The sequence below is a fragment of the Bos grunniens genome, chromosome 1, assembly GCF_055505025.1.
Source record: "Bos grunniens cultivar Pamir isolate PY7600 chromosome 1, Bosgru_T2T1.0, whole genome shotgun sequence".
Lineage (NCBI taxonomy): Eukaryota > Metazoa > Chordata > Mammalia > Artiodactyla > Bovidae > Bos > Bos grunniens.
In genome coordinates, this window is record NC_141165.1 from 94,201,317 (window position 1) to 94,222,363 (window position 21,047).

General features: G+C 38.2%; 1 long non-coding RNA gene across 2 annotated transcripts in view; it reads left to right on the forward strand.

The window, feature by feature from the left end:
* Positions 1–6,824: 6,824 nt before the first annotated feature.
* LOC147379951 (uncharacterized) overlaps positions 6,825–21,047 on the forward strand; it is a 123,590-nt gene continuing 109,367 nt past the window's right edge. Inside the window, exon 1 of one of the 2 annotated variants that reach the window (XR_015134351.1) lies at positions 6,825–7,509. This is a non-coding gene — a long non-coding RNA (uncharacterized LOC147379951). The remainder of the gene's footprint in view (positions 7,510–21,047) is intronic. The other variant, XR_015134350.1, reaches the window with a different exon arrangement.

Here is a 21,047-nt window from a genome sequence, read left to right on the forward strand (position 1 = left end):
AGAAATGGATCAAGCCCCTGCTAATCCCCTTTTCATCTAGAAAGAGATTTCTCTGTGTTGAGAGGAGAAGAAAATGGGAATGTGGGCTTACAGAGCTCCAGAGATCTAGGCCCTGCTCCTTGACAATATTTTTTGGAGATAACAAGACTCGAGGTGCTTTTATCACTTTAATTAAAAACATTTCTGTTAATCATTTCTAAAATCCTATGTATCTGTGCACATGTGCATGCTTGTGTGTGCATCTTGATCCATTTTTTGCTTTTTGATAAACTAGTGTTCAGCTTTTTCTCCAAGCGCATGGCATGTATTTTCCTCTACCTGCTCTTTCAGGGGGTTGTATATTTCCTAATGATTTTTTACTATTTCCCTCACCTGCTTCCCTCACCCTCCATAAATTATATCCCTTGGACAAACTTTCCCCCAACGGTGCATAAGTTGAACCTTTCAGAGGAAAGATGCTATAAAACATCTAATCGATAAATAACCTTGTTCTTTTCACAGAGTAAAAGAATCAATCAATCTTTACTCCTCCACATAAATGTGCATATCTTATCATAGCTCAAATCCCATTACAAACAATTTCCACAGGGACTTCTTTTTGGTTGCAAGAGAGTTTCTGTACTAAGAGGCTACCTTACTTACCAGAATTCTCTGCCTTCTTTTCAAACTAGATGGGGGAGGTGAATGGGAAAGTCAAATTAGACTCTACAAATTGTAGGTGATGAGTACTTGTGTAAGACGAGACCTGTATTCTGGTCTCGGACATAGACAGTAATACTTCCAGGGCACGAGAGCCTTCCTCTCAACAAGAGTTAAACACATTAAAAAAATGTAGATGAACCATGCCTGGGATTATGTAGTCATTACCCTTAATTAAATTTAATCATTCTAATTTATGAAGAGCATGGAGTTATTTGGTTCTGAATTGTGAAGACTGGTTGTTTATGTTTTATGAATATGATGCTAATTGGCATCACACTACTCCTTCATTTCAGGTGTGTTTGTGTGACTTTTTCACCATCCCATCCAATTCTTAAGTGAATTCCCCTTCAAGGTTGTAGGCTGAAGATAACTTGAAGAAGATTTGTTGGGGAGCCACAAGTTAGCAATCATACAGAAAGTGCACATTTCAGTAAGAAAGATTCTCTAAGACAATAGCAGTGATTAAGGCTGGAGGGTGTGGGATAGGGCACAAAAGTGTGTTGTATGTGAATGGAACTCCTTTGAGGTACGATTTCTAATCGTGTGATATTAGCCTATGAATCCAGTCACCTCAGTCGCTTGTAAGCTGTTTGAATTTAGTCCAATTTAGTAACCTTTGCCTTAGGTTCTTTATACGTCTGCGCTTAGTTGCTCAGTCATATCCGACTCTGTACCCCCATGGACTGCAGCCCTCCGGTCTCCTCTGTCCATGGGGATTCTCTAAAAACGAATACTGGAGTGGGTTGCCATGCCCTCCTCCAGGGGATCTTACCAACTAAGGGACTGAACCCAGGTCTCCTGCATTGCAGGATACTTTACCATCTGAAACAACAGGGAAACAGATATGTAAAACAGAGATAGCAATAGCAATTATTCAAGATTGACTGAGGTATTTAGTGTACAGTGCTAGAAATAGTTTGTGGCACATAGTAAATGCTGAATTATGAGCTATTATTAGTATTTTTGTTACTATTATTATTTGGCATTTTGTTATTGTTACCTCTCCTTACTGAAGTCAAGAAAATTTTAATCTTGATTTATTTGGCCCCAGCTTTTTTTTATTATTTCTAAATTGTTGTTACCACCATTTCCATCTCTGACAACTTCCATAATCTACATATGTTGCAATTTAACATTACATATGTTCTCACTCTATGCCTATACATTGAATCAATTCCATCTTAGCTCCATAAATCCTCATCACTGAACAGACCTATCAACAACATAGATTTCTATGCTTTGGCCATCTGGTTTTCCATACAGTCTTTCCATCCTAACTTTTTGATTATCTACTGGAATTTATAACCAATCTATTAAAAAAAAAAAGGATTTAAGGCAGTTAACATCAGTATCAGAAAGCTAGTAACACTTTCAAAAGGAGCTAAATTGAAATGTTAAAGGTTTAAATTGTATGCAAAATTTTTTTCCTGAGAGCATGAGTTGCTAAATGCTAGAGAGGGTTTCCAGATTGTTTCAACTAAGATACCAGAGCTTTGTGTGTGTGTTAGTCACTCAGTAGTGTCTGAGTCTTCACAACCCCATGGACTGTATACCACAAATTTCCTCTGTCCATGGGATTCTCCAGGCAAGAATCCAGAAGTAGGTTGCCATGCCCTTCTCCAGGGAATCTCCCTAACCCAGGATCGAACCCGGGTCTCCTGCATTGCAGACAGACTACTGTCTGAGCCACCTGGGAAACCCACCAGAGCTTTAGGCTCACATATTTATATCCAGATGATACATGAGCATAGGGTAGAAACTTCAAAAGCTGGAGTGAGCAAGGACTCCCACTCATAGATCATAGATATCAAAACATCCCTTTAATTGCCAGTGTTTTATTAAAACACAAACAACAGAATAGGATTGATCTAGATCTTTGGAGAGGATCCTGGATTCACCTTGGATTCAAAAGGCAGATATTAGAAATATTAAAATGGCATGCATTTTTATTTAATTATAATTATAATCCCAGTTGTATTCATGAGTTAAAATCAGTCCTCCCCAATCTTTTCTAATGAAAGAAAAAAATGCATATACCTACTTAAAAATTTCCCAGGCCCCATCCAAGACATTTTACATCAGCATCTTCAGAGTGCCTGGTGAAAAAAGGTGTTTAACAGGCACCCATGTGATTTTTATTTTTTACCAATGTTTGGAGAAAACTAAATTGGATAATAACTTGGCAATTGACCTACCTCCTTTTTCTCTCTCTGTGGATTCTCATAGACTTTTTCTTAGATTAGGAGAAACATCATGCCACGGCCAGTGGAAGATTATGAGTAAACATTGTGAAAGGCCAAGTAACAATGGGGAGCATTTGGCTTCTTTGAAGCACAGAGTATTTCCAAGAAAACCTGTAGAATTTAAAGTCATAAGGTATGGTTACCCCTTAGCACTGATGTTTATTATCTATGCGGTTTTGTTTAGGACATTGACCTTTTATACCTCAGGTTTTTCCACCTACAAAATGGGAATAATCTTATAATAGGTTTTTCATAAAATTGTGAGGCCAACTGAGATAAAGAGCAAAGTATTACATAAATGTCAGTTATTATTACTGTCATTCCTTTACTGGGGCTTCAGATATCTAGGGATGATTTTGCCTTTAATCCTCAATTATTTTATTTCTTTGTTGCCATTTCAATGACATAGCTATAAGGTTTTTCATATGTGCTGTACAGATTTATGCTCTCTTTTATTCTTTCTATGTTTTTTCTTTTTTTTTTTTTTATCACAGGGGAATGCTTAGAGATTCTTTACTCCATCCCAGCCTCTTCTCCAAAGCTGAAGGTTGATCTGATGCCAACTCAGCCATTTTTATACCCCAGAGTAACAGGGGAAATGTGAAGTTGGCTGTTGGCACTGCTGCTTTCTATGACTTTTATTTTATTTTTTTAAGGCAAAGTTATTCCACAACTTGACTAGTTGGAGCTGAGATAAACAAGCTTTCCAAAGTCACAGAACCTAGAATAGAACTTGGATTTCTGAGTCATCAGTGGCAGTTTAAAATTTTCCTCCATCTGCTCTAAAAACATAAAGCGCCTAGTGCTTCTTGTGCTACAGTCATTAGTAGAATTAGGAAGGAATACCCATCCCATCTTAAAACAGCTGCCTCCCCTATGGGTGCCTCCACCCACTTGCTTGTCCCCTGGGATGCCTTGCGCCTCTAAAACTATGGAAATCACAGCATTCTGTGATGTAGCCACAAAGAGACTGCAAATGTTCTCCTCTTCAGGAAGTCTAAAGACTTGAGTGGATGGAGAGGAGAATAGTTTGCCATACAATCTAGCGCACACTGTGGACAGTAATAGAACAAGGATGGGAAGAGTAGGAGGAAGTACACACTTGTGTGTACCTGGATACACGTCTGAACTCCAATGTGCTTAAGAATTACCTCAGGATCTTGTTAAAATGCGGATTCTAAAGGAGAATTTTGAAGGAGGGCCAGAAACCTATATTTCTGATAAGTCTCAGAAGATATTCAGATTGCTGCTCTGCAGACCACATTTTGTGAACAAAGGGCTGGTCCCAGACTTCAGGCCATGGTACACACATTAAGTTGAGAAGCATTGATCGGAGTAGCCATCATGGTCAACAAAAGAGTCCGAAATGCAGTACTTGGATGCAATCTCAAAAACAACAGAATGATCTCTGTTCATTTCCAAGGCAAACCATGCAATGTCACAGTAATCCAAGTCTATGCCCCAACCAGTAACGCTGAAGAAGCTGAAGTTGAACAGTTCTATGAAGACCTAGAAGACCTTTTAGAACTAACACCCAAAAAAGATATGCTTTTCATTATAGGGGACTGGAATGCAAAAGTAGGAAGTCAAGAAACACCTGGAGTAACAGGCAAATTTGGCCTTGGAGTACGGAATGAAGCAGGGCAAAGGCTAATAGAGTTTTGCCAAGAGAATGCACTGGTCATAGCAAACAGCCTCTTCCAACAACACAAGAGAAGACTCTACACATGGACATCACCAGATGGTCAACACTGAAATCAGATTGATATATTCTTCACAGTCAAAGATGGAGAAGCTCCATACAGTCAGCAAAAACAAGACCAGGAGCTGACTGTGGCTCAGATCATGAACTCCTTATTGCCAAATTCAGACTTAAATTGAAGAAAGTAGGGAAAACCACTAGACCATTCAGGTATGACCTCAATAAAATCCCTTATGACTATACAGTGGAAGTGAGAAATAGATTTAAGGGACTAGATCTGATAGATAGAGTGCCTGATGAACTATGGACTGAAATTCGTGACATTGTACAGGAGACAGGGATCAAGACCATCCCCATGGAAAAGAAATGCAAAAAAGCAAAATGGCTGTCTGGGGAGGCCTTACAAATAGCTGTGAAAACAAGAGAAGTGAAAAGCAAAGGAGAAAAGGAAAGCTCTAAGCATCTGAATGCAGAGTTCCAAAGAATAGCAAGAAGAGATAAAAAAGGCTTCCTCAGCAATCAATGCAAAAAATAGAGGAAAACAAAGAATGGGAAAGACTAGAGATCTCTTAAAGAAAATTAGAGATACTAAGGGAACATTTCATGCAAAGATGGGCTCGATAAAGACAGAAATGGTATGGACCTAACAGAAGCAGAAGATATTAAGAAGAGGTGGCAAAAATACACAGAAGAACTGTACAAAAAAGATCTTCATGACCAAGATAATCACGATGGTGTGATCACTCACCTAGAGCCAGACATCCTGGAATGTGAAGTCAAGTGGGCCTTAGAAAGCACCACTACGAACAAAGCTAATGGAGGTGATGAAATTCCAGTTGAGCTATTTCAAATCCTGAAAGATGATGTTGTGAAAGTGCTGAACTCAATATGCCAGCACATTTGGAAAACTCAGCAGTGGCCATAGGACTGGAAAAGGTCAGTTTTCATTCCAATCCCAAAGAAAGGCAATGCCAAAGAATGCTCAAACTACTGCACAATTGCACTCATCTCACACGCTAATAAAGTAATGCTCAAAATTCTGCAATCCAGGCTTCAGCAATACGTGAACTGTGAACTTCCAGATGTTCAAGCTGGTTTTAGAAAAGGCAGAGGAACCAGAGGTCAAATTGCCAACATCCACCGGATCATCAAAAAAGCAAGAGAGTTGCAGAAAAACATCTATTTCTGCTTTATTGACTATGCCAATGCCTTTGACTGTGTGGATCACAATAAACTGTGGAAAATTCTTCAAGAGATGGGAGTACCAGACCACTCGACCTGCCTCCTGAGAAACCTGTATGCAGATCAAGAAGCAACAGTTAGAACTGGGCATGGAACAACAGACTGGTTCCAAATAGGAAAAGGAGTACATCAAGGCTGTATATTGTCATCCTGCTTATTTGACTTATATGCAGAGTACATCACGAGAAACGCTGGGCTGGAAGAAGCACAAGCTGGAATCAAGATTGCTGGGAGAAATATCAATAACCTCAGATATGCAGATGACACCACCCTTATGGCAGAAAGTGAAGAGGAACTCAAAAGCCTCTTGATGAAAGTGAAAGTGGAGAGTGAAAAAGTTGGCTTAAGGCTCAACATTCAGAAAACTAAGATCATGGCACCTGGTCCAATCACTTCATGGGAAATAAATGGGGAAACAGTGGAAACAGTGTCAGACTTTATTTTTGGGGGGCTCCAAAATCACAGCAGGTGGTGATTGCAGCCATGAAATTAAAAGACGCTTACTCCTTGGAAGGAAAGTTATGACCAACCTAGATAGCATATTGAAAAGCAGAGACATTACTTTGCCAACAAAGGTCCGTCTAGTCAAGGCTATGCTTTTTCCAGTGGTCATGTATGGATGTGAGAGTTGGACTGTGAAGAAAGCTGAGCACTGAAGAACTGATGCTTTTGAACTATGGTGTTGGAGAAGACTCTTGAGAGTCCCTTGGACTGCAAGGAGATCCAACCAGTCCATGCTAAAGGAGATAAGTCCTGGGTGTTCTTTGGAAGGACTGATGCTAAAGCTGAAACTCCAATACTTTGGCCACCTCATGCGAAGAGTTGACTCATTGGAAAAGACCCTGATGCTGGGAGGGATTGGGGGCAGGAGGAGAAGGGGATGACAGAGAACGAGATGTCTGTATGGCATCACTGACTCGATGGACGTTAGTTTGAGTGAACTCCAAGATTTGGTGATGGACAGGGAGGCCTGGCATGCTGCAGTTCATGGGGTTGCAAAGAGTCGGACATGACTGAGCGACTGAACTGAACTGAACTGAACTCATCTAAAGTGATTCTAGAACTTGGGCTGTATGTTGGAATCACCTGGAGAACTTTACAAACTATGGATCTACACCTGGACATTCTGATTCAATTATTTTGGAGTGCAGCCTGGGCATCAAATCCCCTGGTGGCTCAAATATATGGCCTGGACTGAGAACTCCAGGCTTATGTCTAGCCTCTGGACTGAATTTCTCAGTGTGTGGTTCCTGGGCCCACAATAGTAACATCACCTGGAAGTTGTTAGAAATGCAAATTCTCAAGCCCCTCCCCAGACCTCTGGGAATCAGAAACTCTGAGTGTGGAGTCCAGGAATCTTGTGTTAATGAGCTCTTCAGGTGATTCAGATCCAGGATAAACAGGGTTCTCATAGGGAGTTTGTTAAAACAGATGGCTGGCCGTTTTTCTAAGTCCTCAATCTAGCAGGTCTTTGCTGGGACAAGAGACCTTCCTTTGAGGCACCAGGTCTAGATACGGGAGATCATGGAGAAAAGAAGAGTGATCACAGCTTTAAAAGAGTCTTGGAATGAACTTAACTGGAAAAGAAGAAAGAGTGAGTTTAAAACGTACAACTAGAAGGTAAGAGTCACTTTATGGTAAAAGCTAGAAATGCTTTCAATTACTTTTAAAGTGGTTTAACATCTTTTTAGAAGGCAACTCTGTGAGGTCACAATTCATGCTTTTCTTGTTATCTGCTGAGTAAATGAAAGGACAAGTTTAGTGACTTAAATTCAGGAAAACAAATCTATTTATATATAACCAGTCATAGTCATTCATTTCCTCAACATTTATTGAGTTCTCATTGTATCAGGCCTTGTGGCAGATGTTGGAGAAAGTGGGATGTATAATCACAGTCCTTGTTCTTAGGGAACTTAAAATTCCTCTGACCTTTTTTTCACTTACACCTGCATTTATTTTTCCATCTTTTTTGACTTATTTTTTGAGTATTACTATGCATATGAGCTGCAGCATGAAGGTTAGCAAAAAAAAAAAAAAAATTGATCCTATGTTGGGGAGGATTACAGTCCAATGGGGGGATAGCAAACAAATAAGTACATAAATCAATATATAATTTCAAATTAGGATGAGTGCTCTGAAGGAAATGCATGGAAGGTGATTATTGCAATAACAGAGGAGGACACAACTTCAATGGGCAGAGCCCCATGGAAAGGGCAACCCGTTACCCCAAAGAGAAGGGGCATAGGTAAAGTATTGGTTCAGAGTCTGGGTTTTGGAATCTACTGGCGGGATCTTTGCTAGAAAATTTAGTAGCTCTATAAACTGAACCTCAGTTTTCTCGTCTATAAAATTAGGTTGGTAATAGCACTCATCTCACAGGGTTCTCATGAGGAGTAAATGAGATAAATTATCAGTCTTTAGTCTGATGTCTGGCATGTTTTATGTATATGTCATCTTCCCAGAAAACCTCCATGAAGTACATAGTATTTTTGGTCTTGGTAATGGGAGTTCAAGAGGTTAAGTAACTTGACTAAGTCACTGCTGCTGCTGCTAAGTCGCTTCAGTTGTGTCCGACTCTGTGCGACCCCATAGATGGCAGCCCACCAGGCTTCCCTGTCCCTGGGATTCTCCAGGCAAGAACACTGGAGTGGGTTGCCATTTCCTTCTCCAATGCATGAAAGTAAAAAGCGAGCAGAAATAATGAGATACAAAGGCAGTTCTATCTGGTGTAAAAGCTCATGTCCCCCCAACCCCATTCCCCTTCTTTTTTATGTGACTCTTTTTCTATTAAGCTTCATCTTTCATCTCAACTTTACTCTTTTCTTAAGCAATGCATATTGGGCTTCCCTGGTGGCTTACCTGGTAAAGAATCCACCAGCCAATGCAGGAGGTGTGGGTTCAATCCTAGGTTGGGAAGATCACCTGGAGAAGGAAATGGCAACCCACTCCAGTATTCTTACCTGGAAAATTCCATGGACAGAGGAAACTGGTGGGCTATAGTATATGGGGTCACAAAGAGTTGGACACCCTGAACGGGCATGCACATGATGTAGAATTAAGACAAATGAAGGAGAAAGGTCCTTTCTCTCTTCTGTCCTCCCTAACTCCACCTTTCGGAGAAGGCAATGGCAACCCATTCCAGTACTCTTGCCTGGAAAATCCCATGGGCGGAGGAGCCTGGTAGGCTGCGTCCATGGGGTTGCTCAGAGTCGGACACGACTTAATGACGTCACTTTCACACATTGGAGAAGGAAATGGCAACCCACTCCAGTGCTCTTGCCTGGAGAATCCCAGGGACAGGGGAGCCTGGTGGGCTGCCGTCTATGGGGTCACACAGAGTTGGACATGACTGAAGTGACTTACAGCAGCAGCAGCAACAGCAACCCCACCTTTGATTACTTGCCCCTGTCTGGCTTGGAGCAGGGAAGGGTGGGTTTTGGAGTAAGTATTACTTTTCCCACCTAAGCCTTAGGAGAACTTTTCTCTATATCACTTTAAAATCTATAGTTGCAAGCATTTTGCTAATTAGGGTCAGTTTAACTTTTCACATTCTTGTCTTTTCCCATATGGAGTAAAATGTAGAACTAAGGCATTTGTGAAACTGCAGAATAGAAAATGGACTTATCTAAATTGTCTGGCTGCTGCGAGACTTCAAGATTGGCAGTTGGGAATGGGTGGTGCAGGAAGGAGAGTGGCAGTTAGTACTCGACTGATTGATTTATTATTTGACTTTTAATTTCTGTTGTGTAGAAAGAATATAGTATACCAAGATGTAGTCATAATTTAATATGCTTTTCATGGTCATGAAATAATGATGCTTACTGTTTTATCACTGTTATGCTGCAACATGTTTTCTGAGGAGCTCCACCATTTATAAAACATTGCATGCATATGAGAGTAGGTGGCATCTTTTTAGAAGTGGCACATCCTGGTTGCTATCCCTGCTTCAGCGATGTCAAGTAGAAAGATTGTGGAGACCCACACCATGATTTGCTCTGCCCGTATTTTGGCTTGGAAAGGTTGACTCTACCACCTCTGTTTCATCAGAAAATCAGTTTATGATATTTGTGTATGTTTGTGAATCTATTTTCAAACACTCTGAGTACTGATTAAGGAAATAGCTTTTCACTCACTGTATTTACCTTTTCAGGACTCAGTTTTACCTTTCTTGGCCTCAGCTACCAAGTTGGTCCACTGTCTGCCAGTTCTAACATTATGGCTCTCAGGTTAAAGATTGCCAAAATGATTACCAGTCCTTCATTTCTACTGTGTTTTCCAGATATGGTTGTTGATGACTGATTTCTGAGCATTGATGTCAATGAAAAGTTATGACTTTAGCCAGGTGGAAATGATGCATTGGTGCATGACATTAATGTTCTCAATTTCTCTTTACTTACTGGACTATGAAATTCATGAGCAGCTAAAGCACTTTGAAAATTTTAAGACTTTTTTTTTTAAAGAGAAAAGTTATATTATTCTTTTAAAATAAATGTGAAAACAGCAACTTTGTGGTAATATTGGACTGAATAGGTTATTTCATTTAATCTGGTATTAATTCCATGAATTGGTCCCCTCATCCTTAGTTTATCTATGAAATGAAGATGCTGTGATACCAAGGTGACTCAGCCTAACACGGGGGCTCAAGACTGCCTGAGTTCAAAACCTGACTTCACCACTCAAAGTAGTTAGGCATTGTGAATGTGTTAATAAACCTTGTAGTCTGAGTTTTTCTTATATGTACTGGAGTGAATATAAGATACAACCTAATTTCATAGATTTGTTCTGAGGATTCAATGAGATAATGAATGTAAAACTTATTATACATTAGCCTATTAATAAGAAATCAGTAAATGTTGTGTATTAATCATTGCCCAGGATTGTAGAGCTAGTATATAATGGAACTGAAAGTTGAAATCGGTATTCTTTGTCTCAAAAGTCCATACTCTTACCAATGTACTGAAGGGGATCAGAATATGCCTCCCCAAAATAAGCCATTTTTGCTTATGGATTATTTTGAACTGAAAGTAATTGAGAAACAACAGATGCAGAGAAATACTCTACTTGCCCCCTTTCTGTTAAAAGCGGGGTATACATTCCCCTTTGTGAACGTGACTCTCTTCCTTTTCCTGTACCCTGAAGAGAAGAGGACCCTTATCATTGGAGATGACAGCAACTTAAATCCTCATAAACAAACCTACTAACATAACCCTGTCTTCCATTAGTTTCCCCCATATGTTAATTTCCCACAATTTAAAAACCGTAGAAGTCCAACTCCCTTTCCTTTGTCTTTTGGAGATAAATCCACAATTTATCACTATTTGTTAAAAAGATACATAAGCTTTCAGGCCTAAATGCTTTGGGCAGATTTTCACTTCATGTTCTGTGAAGCCCCTCCCTCATGCTATCTAAAAATATTAACATTTAAAAAGTTATATATGCTTTTACTCATCATCATTTTGTCACCTGAATTTTCAAGGCTCCAGTTGCTGAATGTAACAGGGCAGGGGAAAGGATTTTTGTCTCTGCTATGTGCATCCAGAGGAGTCATCAGCCTAAAATGATTTTGAAGCAATTACATATAGTACATGTATGCATATGGTGACTTGAAACTGCTATCTTGAAGTTATTTTCTCTATCCAGTCAATTTTCTACCTAACAGTCAACATAATATTCTAAATAAATCAAATCATAACACATATTTTCCTAAACTACATAATGGCTTTCCATTGCCCCTAGGATAAGATCCAAATTCCTGATCCTGGCCTCTGCCCTGTGTCTGAAGACTTACACTTTCTCATACACTCTGTTCAGCAATGCAGCCATCCCTTCAATTCCTTAAACTTGGGAATCTGTTCATGGTATCAGGGATTTTACACCTGAGGTTTCCTGTGCCTGGAAGAAGCTTTCCTCCATATTTCTCTTGGTTCTTAACTTATCTTTTAGGCCTCAGCTCACATATTCACATATTTCATCTCAGGAAAGATGTTTATGCTTATACCACCCCCTTAGCCTCCCCATCTCCAATAAATATTTATAGTTTATGGCACTTACCACAAGTAAATTATGTTATTTATCTTTATTGGCCTAGTATCTGCCTCTCCCAATATGCTGGTAATCTTATTATAAGAGTAGAGACTACCTCTGATTTGTGCAACACTGTGTGCATTACAGAAAGAATCTTACTTGTTTATAGGCATCCTTTCTCAGAAATTCTTTTATTCCAATGAGTCTGAACCTCCCTGAAGGGTGTGTGTGTGTGTGTGTGTGTGTGTGTGTGAATGTATGTGATAAAGAGAAACTGAGAGAATTTCTATTATAGGTACTATAAGCAAAAAGAAAATTTTATGGGTAATATACTTACTGCAAAGCATATCAATTTCAACCTTGTTTATTTTGCTACTGCTAAGTCATTTCAGTCATGTCCAACTCTATGCAACCCGATAGATGGCAGCCCACCAGGCTGTCCTTGGGATTCTCCAAGCAAGAACACTGGAGTGGGTAGTTTTAATTATAAAAAAGTTCAGATACAGTAACTTTCTTTACTTAGACATATTGTATTGAATTTGATATTTATTAACCCCATGCACATTTTTGTTATCACAGGTGAATATATTGTAAACATCATTGTTTAGCTCATTTATAAACTTCAAGCAAAGGATTTACCATGGTGTAGATATCACACATTGGGACTTCCAAGGGTACAGTGGTAAAGAATCCACCTGCCAGTTCAGGAGATGCAAGTTAATCCCTGGGTTGGGAAAATCTCCTGGAGGAGGAAATGGCAACCCAATCCAATATTCTTGCCTGGAAAATCCTTTGGCCAGAGGAGCCTGGTGGGCTACAGTCCATAGGGTCTCAGAGAGTTGAACATGACTGAGCAACTGAACATACATATACATATATCATCTACAATATTCTTTACACTTTTTTGTTTTTATGCAAATTATGTTTTAAATGTTTAGCCATGTTGATATTGGTAGTTCTAGTTTATTCTTTTTCACTGATATATAGGGTAAAGTGTGAGAAATACACTGCATTTATTTGTTTTCCTGCTGATGGACATTTGGGTCATTCCCAGTGTTTCTCTATCGAGGGTGTAATAAATTTGTTTGTCATGTCTCCTTGTGAATATCTGCAAAGTTTCTCTAGGAAATATTCCTCAAAGTAAAAGTACAGAGTCAAAGAACATGTTCATTTTCAAATACAGTAGATGTTTTTAAAATGTTCTCCAAAATGTACCAGCTTACTCTCTGCCAATGAGACTTGCTTTTGCTCAATAGTTGTGCCAGTACTTAACATTGTCAATAGTTTGAAGATGTGCACATCTGATGGTTGTAGAATGGTATTTTATTGACTTAAAAGCATTTTTGTATTCTTGAAATATGGTAGGCTTTTAGCAAATAGTTTTGCTTTGTGGTATCACTGCTGAATATTTCATATTAAGACCAGAATTCAGTTTTTATAAATATCATGGAGATGATACGATCCCTGTGGAAGGTATCATAAGAAATGCAACATCCAAAGTAGACTTTCATTATAAGATTTGAGAAATATTAATACTTTCTCTCTTCTGTTATCTCTAATAAGTGGGAGGATGCTCTAGGGAATGATTCTAAAATGCTTATACTTTACTTTTTGTGTTATCTTATTATTTTTAGCTTATCTAGTTGTTGACTTTAAAACTTCAAATTCTTAATTTATTGACTTTAGATATATTCTATTATTTCCTGATATTAAAATGAAAGAATTAGAGCAACTGCCCTCCTCATTCTTTTCCTATAAGTCAATTTTTATCATTCATTATCATATTTACATGAATAACCTTGCCATTGATCAGTGTTATGCCCATACACATTTCAGCTTCATCAGTTGATTTCTAAAATTTGAAACTTATCCACATAGTTCACAATATTATATTTGTGTATACATACCATTCCCTGTAAAACTAAAAAGTGTATTTAACTCAAAGAATGAATTAATTGCTCCCAGTGTCATTTAAACTCTGTAGCAGAAAAATTTTCTCATCATCTCATTTTAGTGAATTACTTTTTCAATGCTTTTAAGCTTTTTTCCTTTCTTCTGAGCTATACTTGAGCATATATCCTAGGTAATTCTCTTTCTTAGTTCCTTTTTGTTCATTTTGCTGGAGTACCTTCTTGAGTAATTTCTTTTATTCATGAAGAGTATATGTTGTAAACTTTCAGAATTTTTATCTGTCACCAAGTATCTTCATTTTTCTCTTGTATTTGATTGTTATTTTTCTAAATATAAAGATTTGGTTTAGAATCTTTCCTCCCTGAGAAGGTTGAGGATAGCACTGCACTATTCTCTGCCCTCTAAGTCATTGAATATATAAAATGATCTCTAAAAGTATGCAATTTTAGATGTATTTTTATTTGTTCCTCTTGTATTTGTCCCTTCAATCTAATAGATTTGTGCCTTTCTTCAATATGAGGGAATTATCTTTTATTCTTGTTTCTTTGTGTTGGCTCCCACATTGTCAATATTTTTACATGATTGATATTTCATTAGGTCATCATTTACTATCAAGCTTTTTTACCAAAATCTAAAATAAGAGCTATATACATGTTATTCAGTATACATGTGCACATTACTGTATATCTATCCATACCATTCAGATCTCTCTCAGCTATCCCATTTCTCCTTTCAAAAATGCAATTCATAGTGCACTAATTTGATAGAATTACTCACTGAAGGGCTAAACTGTAGACTGCAAAGCAATGTATTTTATCAGTGGTGCTATTTTGAACTGGTTTTCATATCGCTTAAGTATACTTTCATATTTTTCAGTTAATTTCTTTTTGCTAAGTGTCATTTTTAAAACTATCTTTGTGTCAATAAATCAGTCCTAAGCTGGGTGCAGTTTATTAATTTTCTGATTCATTGAATTTTAACTTCTTTTTAATTAGTAATGTTTTAACTTGTAAGCAACAGTTTCTTTCTGAATATGTTTTCATAGCAGTATATTCTTGTTTTATTCAGAGGCTACAACTGCCTTTGTTTCCCTTCTTTTAACTTGAGATGTAGTTCACAGAATACAAAATTCACCATTTTAAAGTGTACAATTCAGAGTTTTTTCTGGTATATTCACTATGTTGTATCATTATTGCATTATGTAATTCTAGAATATTTCCATTACCCAAAAAGAAACCCTCTACTAATAATTAGTCCCAATATCTATTTCCTTCAGCTCCTGAAAATTAGTAATCTACTTTTGGTGTCTGTGGGTTTCGTTAATTCAAGCATTTCATATAAATAGAATATGTGGCCTTTTTTGTCAGATTTTGTGTGATTTCTTCCACTTACAATAATATATTCAAAGTTTATCCAGGTTGTATCATGTAACAGCCCTACTTTCCTTTTTATAGCTGAAAAATACTCCATTGTATGGATATACCACATTTTGTTGATCCATCCATTAGATGGTAGACATTTGGGTTTATAATTTTGAGCTGTTGTGAATAAGGTACTATGAACATGTGTACAAATTTTTGTGTGAACATATATTTTCATTTCTTTTGCCTATATGTTTAGGAGTGGAATTGCTGGTTCATGTAATTAACTTTAGTTCTGTTTAGCTTTTTGATGAACTGTCGAACTATTTTCCACAGTGGCATTACCGTTTCACATCCCCACCAGCAAAGTATGAGTGATCCAGTTTCTCTGTGTCCTCCTCACCACATGATGTTCTGGTTTGTTTATTTTAATGCCAATCATCTCAGTGGGTCTCATGTAGTGTTTCATTGTGGTTTGGATTTGCATTTCCCTAATGACTAATGAGGAGAAGGCAATGGCACCCCACTCCAGTACTCTTGCCTGGAAAATCCCATAGATGGAGGAGCCTGGTAGGCTGCAGTCCATGGGGTCGCTAAGAGTCGGACACAACTGAGCGACTTCATTTTCACTTTTCACTTTTATGCATTGGAGAAGGAAATGGCAACCCACTCCAGTGTTCTTGCCTGGAGAATCCCAGGGACGGGGGAGCCTAGTGGGCTGCCGTCTATGGGGTCGTGCAGAGTCGGACACGACTGAAGTGACTTAGCATTAGCAATGACTAATGATGTTGAACATCTTTTTCTGTATTCAGTTGTCTTTTTTTTTTTTTTTGTATCTTCTTTGGAGAAATGTCCATTTACATCTTTTGCCCATTTTTAATTATTTGTCTTTTTGCCATTGAGTTGTAAGTGTTCTTTATATTCTGGATACTAGACACTTATCTAATATATGCTTGAAATTTTGTGGGTTGTCTTTTCAGTCTCTTCATAGTGTCCTTAGATACAGAAGTTTTACATTTTGTTAAAGTTCCATTTATCTATTTTATCCTTGGATACTTGTGCTTTTGATGTCATATCTAAGAAACTGATCTAATCAAAGATCATGTAGATTTACACCTGTTTGCCTCTAAGAGTTATATAGTTTTAGCTCTTAAATTTAAGTCTTTGATTTATTTGAGTTAATTTTGTTGTACGGCATCAGGTATAGACAGAGTCATTATTTACTTGTGGACATCTAGTTTTTCTAGCTTCTATTTATTGCAAGGACTATTCTTTTCTCCATTCAATATTCTTGGTATCCTTTTGAAAATGAATTGACCATGAGTATATGGGTTTGTTTCTGGGCTCTCAATTCTATTCCATTAATCTATAAGTATATTCTGGGCCATTACTATACTCTCTTGGTTACTATAGCTTTGTAGCAAATTTTTAACTTGGAAAGTCCTCCAACTTGTTCCTTTCCTTTCAAGATATTTCATTCCCACCAACAGTGTAGGAGAATTCCCCTTTCTCCACATCCTTTCCAGCATTTATTTTTTGTGAATTTTTGATGATGGCTATTTTGACAACGGACAACATTGTTAATCAGTTATACTTCAATATAAAATAAAATAAAAAAATTAAAAAATAAAATAAGGGGAAGATATTGTTTTCATTATTCCTAATTTCCCTAAGAACTTGAGAATTAGTTTGTCCATTCACTGTTGCTTCTTGAATTTCTCTGAAGGATGAGACCAATTTAAAATATTATTTTATAATACATTTTTGTTACTAAGTTATCTTTCTATTTCATATGGTTCTGCTCATCAATGCTCTTTTCTCAACTGTTCGATTTTCTGTTCATAGGAAGTGCTTGTGTGTATATATATACACTTGTATATATACATGTATATACTTGTATACATATGTATACATATATATACATGTATATATACATACATATATATGTATATACATATATATACAAGTATGTGTGTGTATATATATATACTTGTGTGTGTGTATATATGTATATATATATATATGTTGAAGTAGTGAATGAATAAATCATTAACTTGATAAGAATGAATTACTGAATTGGTTTTCTTTGTTCTGAGCTAGATCAAATTTCACCACTCCAGATTTATTTCTCACTGAAATGCCAGTAGTGAGTCTGATCAATGTACAATCTACACAACTCACGATTTATGTACTCAGTTTCAGGCATAAGTATTATGAGTGCTCTTAAGTCATTTCATTCTGATTATTCTTTTGGTTAGAGATCAAGTCTTTCATGTATCTGTTTCTTTCCATTTCTTTATCTCTCACTTCTCCTTCCCTCTTCTTTTCATTGCCACAGTGGTGCCCACTAATTTATACTCATTAACTCTAATATTGACTAGCTGGACAGAAAGTACATACATTGGGTACACGATAGCTTTGCTACATTTTTACAGTTTGACTTGGGTTCACACAGTTGTATGGTAATCTTTCCCTTGTTATGTGACTTAGCTAATAGAAATCTCATCATAATAGAAGAATTTATAACTGATAAAATGAGCTCATATAAGAAGACTCATCTTGAGAGAAAAATCAGTAGAAACATTATAATCTAAGTACACTTTAATAAATGGAAAGGCATTTGTGTGTGTGTTCATTCTGGAACAGCCTTCCTCTACTAGGGGGAGTCCTATGAGAATTCTGGCTCCTATTATGGAATCCACAGGTGGAGGGACACCTAAGATGCAGATCGCCCTAAGATTCACCCTAAATAAACTTGGCCAGTTAGATGGCACTTCCAAAACTTTGAATCTTGAACTGAGAGATAGGTTAAGATACGCCCGGAGGTTAAGGGTGGAGGTGGCCATGGAATCATGAGCGGTATATCCCAGCAGTGAGTGTTCATGGGCAGTGGCATCCAGGGATACTTTTGCTATGGTAGGATCTTGGCTGCTTTTTACTTCCCCTTACTCACTGTTCTTTTTCTGGACTTGGCTCTCATGATTTTGTGAGCTACCTAATATCCTTCAAATAAATTATCTTCTAATCTAACTAATATAGTTTGGTTTCTGTGGCTTGCCACAGCTGCCAATACAAAAAAAAAAATCAATATAGTTCTCTAAGTCAAATTAAGGATGTTAAATATCTTAAATTATGAATAATGTGTAAGTGCTCTTAATTTCCATTTGTGATCCCTTGTATCATGCATACATTTCTGGATTATATCCTCTAAATTTGATTCACATTTATTTAATTCACATATATTTTTAATATGTTAAGCAAGACCTTTTTCCTTCATCTGGTTCTCCAACTAGATATTCACTAATCAGCTGATTGTGTGACTTGGGATTCTTGACTCTTATATTCTTCTTCTTAGTAAGCATCTACTTATCATAGTTCTTACACATTCTTCAATTCTCTCCCTCCTTACACACCAGAGTATCCCTCTGAGACAGAGATTTGCTTTCTTCTTTTCCCCTTATTTTTCCTATGATATTCTTCTAATACAGTTTCTTCTGCCACCTATTTATTTCCTTTTTATATACTCATTCCCAAGTTTTCTATTTTCACAATTCTCCTTGATAGACCCAACTCAAAATTTACACCATTTGTAAATTCTAGGATGCACAGCAATTCCCATTGTAATTGTTGTTACAATTACAATTGTTATAGTATTCCCCAGTATGGTAGTGTAAGACACTAGAATTTATTGGATGTGATGATTAGTTTCTAGTTCAGGCCCCAGAAGCCTCATGCTAGGAGTCGCATACAACGTCACATATTTTGCAGAGGTGTTCAGTGCATTGCTTCTTCTATCATAGAAGCATCCTGAGAAGCTTCTTTAGTCCCGTGGAGGAGAGCCCTGCTCTTTTCCATGCATGGCTGCTGCTGCTCCATGTTCCAGGAATGGGAATGCACTCTGTGTTTTCAAATAGGCACAGCCAGCTGCAGTTGAGTGGCGTCACCCCCGTTCAGGCAGGACATGAACTCTCTAGCTTGCCCAGTCTCTCCCACCTCCTCCTGTCTCCCAAGGAAGCCAGAGGTCAGCTAGAATTTATCCCACAAGGTCAGCATGGCTCATTTCCATGGTCTGCCTCCTCCACAAAGGCTTTGCATTTGTGAACTCTGGTCCTGACTGTCAGTACAAAAAAGCCTATTTATCATCTGAGTGGCTCAGATTTACTTAGCAACTTCTCTTTTGTCTGGAAACACAAGGCTGGTTACTGCTTCTCTATCCCTTGTGGGTAAGAATAGTCCAGATCTTAGGAACAAAAAAGCTTGACTTCTCTTTTGTAGAAAAAGAAAAATTCTTCCAAGTATGTTTGTTTTTCCTTCTTATATTAAAACACAGAGGACAGGGTAGTTTCTCAATAGGCTCTCCAGCTCTCTTAATTTCACAGGAAGTCTTCCTGTCATCCACACAAGCCACATTTCATTTGAGGGTAGCTCATGCCTGTAGAGGGTTTACTGAACCACATATACTTCCTGGCTTTGGTTTTCACTGGTCACTGGATGATTATAAATAAGAGCAATTGTTCAGAGCACAGAAAATAGAATTGTAAGAAGAATTTGGCCAGCTGACTAGATGCCAGAGTGGACACTGTGTAACTACAAAGCCCTATGGGAGGGAAGCCAGCCCCTCGTTGGTGATCAGATGTAGCTGCTGTTGAGTTTGTTTTACTTCACATAGGGAGAGTGGAATGACAAGGAATTGAAGGGTCTCTCAAGATCCCCTTATGGTACATAGGCAGCCAATTTGGGCTTCCTGAGGAAAAGCCTCTCCCTCTACTCTCTCCAGACTCTTACCATTAACCTACTGTTTGGGGCCTGCTGGCTGCCACTGGAAATAGTAGTTTATCTGTTTCCCTGGGGGCTTTGGCTGTAAGCGGCAAGGGTCCAGAGGCTGAGGTAGTGTTTTTGTTGTGTGGCCATAAGTGTAACTAGAACCTGGGCTAATGAGAAGATTATTGTGTTAGTTCCAAGGTGTACTTGTTGATTATAAAGAAGAGAGCAAGTCTAATTTCCTTTCAAGTCCTCAACTGCCCTTTTCTGGAAGCTAAGTAGTGTGGTGAATTATTCATTATTATAATGCTTCAGACCTTCACAGGCCCTTTCTTTGAAGGTCTTCACACAATTTCTGGGAAGTATCACAGCATTTGTATGCTTATATTTTACAAGCTGAGTAGGGTCCTGTATAGGTCCCTGGTAGCTCAGGTAGTAAAGCATCCACCTGCAATGCAGGAGAACCCAGTTTGATTCCTGGGTCTGAAAGATCCCCTGGAGAAGGGAAAGACTACCCACTCCAGTATTCTTGGGTTTTTCTGGTGGCTCAGTTGGTCCAAGACTGAGAATACACCTCCAATGCGGGAGACCTGGGTTCGATCCCTGGGTTGGGAAGATCCCCTGGAGGAGGGCATGGCAACCTACTCCAGTATTCTTGCCTAGAGAATCCCCATGGACAGAGGAGCCTGGTGGACTGCAGCTCATGAGGTCACAAAGAGACACGACTGAGCGACTAGGCACAATACACAGCACAGGGCCCTGTATATCAGGAAACAGATGCGTGGATCTGGGAAGTTCCTCCAGTCAAATTAGTGGAGGGAACAAAATCTGGGCAATGCTCTTTTTGTGGCTGATTGTGGTTCTGAAGTCCTCTCCTCTGCCCTTTGTGTTTCCTTCTAGAATAAAACCTAGATATCAGAGCGACCTTGAGAATTCTTTTGGAATTACCACAGAGTTTAAAGGCCAGTTACCACTCAGGAATCTCCAAGTTTTTATTATGACTAATTCCAGCCATGGTCCAATTGGATTAGTTATTTCCATAATATTTCTGTGTAATAGAAAATTCTAACATATCAGTTTACTGAAGCAAATTTTATACTT